Here is a 4,976-nt window from a genome sequence, read left to right as displayed (position 1 = left end):
TTTGTCACGCTAACCACCGAAACATGTCCTCCACATTCTACTAAAAGGGTGTTGGCTTTTTGGTGTATTTCCTTAATTACATGTCTCTTGCTATAAAGATATTTTGGCAATACTATTCACGCCATGAATAGTTTCATAATAAAAGGTCACATGAACAGGAAAAAAAATCTTTATAGAGAGAATGATTATAGAACTTTTGCATAAATGGCAACCGATTCATTATTCTTTTTAACTTTTTAAAGTGTATGTTTATAGAGTAAAAGTTCTACTGAATTTTGAACATGCTAATGAGACTAGTAGGGCTAAAAATAATCACAAAAAGAAAACAATAATTTAATACTAAATTAAAGGTTTATAGACCTTTTTCATAAATGGCGGCCGATAAATTATTCTTTTGTTTTCATGAAAATTAGCCTTACTAGCCTCGTCAGCATGTGCAAAATTCAAAAGAATTTTTACTCTGAAATGAGGTTAGTAGGGCTAATTAACATATATTGAAAAGAATAATAAATCGGCCGCCATTTATGAAAAAGATCTATAGATGTCTAAGTCTAAGCATTCATTTTAAACAAAGGTCAATTTTTTTTGCATATAACTATGAAGAAAGGCCGATTGTACAGCTAGGGTTATGTAATGTATATTTATCCAATATTTCATCAGCAAACAACTGGTCTCATTTTGTTTTTTAAATATAGCACCATCTTCTTTCCTCTGTTTCTACATTTTTCACTATTATTTTGGCCCACTGGAGTTTTTTGGGTCCTGTCTTAGCTATTAAAGTAAGACTTTTTTTTGTGGGGGTACCCTAACAACTTGGTCTCATTCACACCTCCACATCACTAATTAATGCAAGAACAAAATTACGGCTAAATTCTAAATGCTCTCTAAGATCACATTATCCAAAGGATTTAGAATACATCTGAGAGACCAAGCAACTAATTGCAGTTCTAATCAGAGTTCCCCCATTCAAATGAATTAGGCAGTTTCTAGATTTATCAGATTTAACGAAAAATTTGTCAAAAAGTGTGTCGGGCTTTTGTGAAATTCAAAATAGCTTTCTTGCAGTGTCCCAGCTTGAGACTCATTGAAATGTATTCCATTGTCCAGCTTTACAATTTTACAATGGAATTTCTCAGGAACCAATGGGAATATTGGAAGCCTGATAAGCACATTATCTCCTGAGTGATATAGCCCAGTTTGTTGTGATGTCTGCATTAATGTGAGGGCTGACAATGCCGTCAAAGCACAGTGTCAGTTTTGTGTTTCAGGGATAGTGCCCTCTTACCAAAGGAAAAGTATTTGAAAGTCCATTATTTTCAGATTCAACAGATTATTTTACGATTTTACTAGCTTAACAATGAGATATATAATTTTCTACGGTTTCTATAAAAGTATCATACATTTGTTTCTTTGAGGAACACCAGTAAAGGTTTGGAAATAACCTTAACCAAGGGGCTAGGACTTGTTTTACCTGGCAAGTGCCCTAAGGCAGGAAGAAACAAGCTTGTCGAATGCCCCATGCTAAAGTTAAAAAAGATGTTGATTTATTTGTTTCTGGGCTTTCCTTTAATCTAATTAAAGCTTATTCATGCCAAACTAGTTCTCAGAAAAGACCTATTTCTCAGTACTGTGGCACCATTTGTTCTGTGGATCCACCTGTATCTCATTTGTATCTTGTATGCATAGTTAATCACATGTAGTCAATAATTTGTGCTTGCTGATGAACTTACCACTGAAATGAAGTGACAGGATTGTGAGGTGAAAATCATGAGGCTCCCAAAATACGTTAGAGGTAGACTAATGGGATGGCTATGACCCATGGGAGGGACAATGTTGAAAAATGCTCCTCTAATGTTAGGGGTGGGGTTTATGGGGCACTCCTGGAATGGACTGATGCATAATGTAAGGGTCAAATCAAATGAACATCCCCACTCCAAGGGCATTTGAATTTTGGAAAATTAGTCTTCAAATTTCCCTTTCCTGAGCCAAATAGCTGTCATAGGTCCATTTTAAGTGGTCAAATGCCCCCACCCCTGGGTAATTAATAAGTGACCATATTACTCTTTTAACTATGTAGCTTTCTAATGCTCCTGAAGCAGAGTCTGCAGAGTAGGCAGACAGGTCTCAATTAAGCTGTTATAGAATGATAGAGTAAAAGCTGTGTTGTCTATAATCATTATAGACAACACAGCTTTTACTCTATCATTCTATAACAGCTTAATAACAAAAGAAATGAAAACAAAAACAAAGTTGACCAATAATTGGCCAACTTTGTTTTTGTTTTAATTTCTTTTATTTTTATCACAAATTCTTAAACCTTTAACTTTACAAACATTTATATATATTGAAATAAATCATATTAGGCTTCCGTCGATACAGATCACTATTACTGGGTATAAATTGTAACCTGTTACAATCACTTCTCTGTCAAGTTTTCCCAACTTTAAGAAAACCTGCTGGAGTTTTTTGTAAAATAATTGCTGAATTGGCAAAGCCACACACTTGTAGCACTATCTATGTAAGCATATTGTTATGTACGAGATGGCCTCAACTATAAGCCTGGTGGTTTCTAGAGGTCACCTCACCATATATTAACCTATGGGTTAATAATTGTCAATGTATTAGGAAAAAAAGGCAAATAAACGCCAATGTCAATATCAAATGTAAACTTGAAAATTCATGTAGCTTTTTTTTAAACAAGCAAACTATGTAAAGAATATATGAATTTAAACTATTCATATCTGTGTTTTTATTGAAATACTCTTTGTTTCTTCCTCGTTCTTGGCATGATAGTTAGGGTTCTCTCAATACAGATCAACTATCATTCTGTATAATTATGAATGCAAACTTGAAAATGTGTGAAGTTTTTAAGGAATATATGAAAGTAAATATGTGAACTTAAACTATTTATATCTCTGTGTGGTAGTAATCAGTTGTATTAGAATTATTTTTCATTATTTTGTAACACGCTCCAACTCATCGGCTCCTGTTTTGTAAGCATTATCTTGTAAGTTAATATTATGTAAGTAAGTAGTATTTAACTAAGCAAGTTATATGTAAGTAGGTATTAAAGCTTTATGTAACTAAGTAAGTACTTTGTAAGTAAGTCAGCATTATGTTTGTAAAAACAATAAAAAAAAAAATTATATCTCTGTGTCTATTGAAGTCATCTCTGCTTCTTCCATGCTCTTGTCTCCCTTGTTTTCTGCACAAGTTCTGTTAACTTCTTTTTTTGGAGATGGCCAATCCAAATCTCCACTTCTTTTAAAGCTAAGACAAGCTTGACTGGTTGGCCTCCCCCGTGACCTATCACGCCTTGTGCAAGCACCGAGACACGTCGTATGACATCGAGGCTAGGGTTCAAATTCCCCACCCATCATGAAAGGGGATCAAATTCCCCACCCCCTGAAAGACTATGATTATCAAATTGCCTTCGTCCTAGCCTGTGTACAGCCGTACACAGGGGGCAGCTGTACACAGGCTGTACACGGGGGGCTGTACACAGGCTACCTTCCTCGCCGGAAGGCAAAGGGCTCAAATGCCCGGGGTATGTTGTTGAAGCTTCGATTTGACCAGGAAAAACATGATATATTTCTACATATATTTGCCTTGAATTGAGAAAATTCAGCATAATGTAAAAATACAATCACTGATCAATTTTTCGCTCTTAAGACTCTGCAATGAAAAGTACCTGGAAAACATGAAACTGATTCTCGTGAAAAGTATGAAACAAGAAGCCAGTTCACAAGACTGGAATGACGAAGACTGAAGGAGCGTGAGTAACAGACATGAAAAAAAGACGGACATGAAACTCGCTGGCAAGATGATTACAAGACCAGTTGGAGTTCTACGATGTGATCTTGGATGTTGCGCATCTTCACCGATCACTGAAGTCTTCACCAATAGTCCCAACCAAGGCACGAGGTGCGCCGTTCATATTTCACGGAAAACAGCAAGAAAAAATAAAAAAAACAACGCACAAATTCATCCATCCTCCAAAAGTGAATGCAAATATTAGCTTCTTTCTTCCCAGCGATCAATTGAATGCTCTACTGTCCGAACAAGTATAAACAACGCGTCCACGTTCAGTTTTGTCCCACTTGAGCGAAGCGATTAGCCACAAAGTTTGATGCGTCTATGAATCTTTCTACACAGTTCACAATGCACGTTTCAGTTCTGGAATCCAGCTTTGATCCAATTTTATCCACACATTTATCCCAACACGCATCAGCTAAGTTATGAACATAACCCTGAAACTTAACCTTCTCCTGCTCTGCCAAAATAAATCTTTGCATTTCGAGATCTACTTGCCGTTGGCCCGCCATATTAGCAATCAGGAACCTGGCCTTCAAAACTCACAGGCTGAAAACCCTCATATCAGGCCTTCCTAAGCAGAGGGGGGAGGGGGCAGAAAGGAGGGAAAACTCGTCTTATGAACCGAATAACAGTGATTTCAAAGAATACCCGAAACGGTAAAATAACCCCCAAACGCACGAGAATACACCAGAGGTGAGTCAGTTTTATCCATTTTACTGAATGAACAATATTTTATCAGTCTTTAATACAACGCGCTGAAATTCTCAATGGCTGCCTGCTTGGGTTGCCTGTAGTTTAGGACTAAAACAATCTTAACCTATCCTGCGTAGGACAACATCCTCTATTTTGCAACCCTATTTAAGTACTGAAAAACAATAGTGCTTATACTTTGTCCTGGAAATGACCTAATGTTGACTGATTGCCTGCTAAATAAATATATATAAATTAAGGTTTAATACCACTGCAAAAACCGTGAATGATCGTTCACAGAGTATATATCTATGGATGCTGTAAAATAATAAGCTGAGGTACACATGATATGATGTAGTATGGTGTGGGTAGATAAGCAAACGGAAAAACGAAAATTGTATACTACATTGGAACCTCCATGTGCGACCACCTCTCGTAAGCGACCACTCCCAACAAGCGATCACCTCAGT

At 36.6% G+C, this 4,976-nt stretch overlaps 1 long non-coding RNA gene across 1 annotated transcript; it reads right to left on the bottom strand.

The window, feature by feature from the left end:
- Positions 1-2,719: 2,719 nt before the first annotated feature.
- LOC146465537 (uncharacterized) lies at positions 2,720-4,368 on the bottom strand. Its single transcript, XR_014868242.1, has 2 exons — positions 3,511-4,368; positions 2,720-3,431 (listed from the first exon to the last, which is right to left on the bottom strand). It is a non-coding gene; the product is annotated as an uncharacterized LOC146465537 (long non-coding RNA).
- Between the last annotated feature and the right edge of the window lie 608 nt (positions 4,369-4,976).

This window comes from Pavona decussata, unplaced genomic scaffold (assembly GCF_977016875.1).
Source record: "Pavona decussata unplaced genomic scaffold, jaPavDecu1.1 SCAFFOLD_156, whole genome shotgun sequence".
Taxonomy (NCBI): domain Eukaryota; kingdom Metazoa; phylum Cnidaria; class Anthozoa; order Scleractinia; family Agariciidae; genus Pavona; species Pavona decussata.
This window is presented reverse-complemented; position numbering and strand designations above follow the sequence as displayed.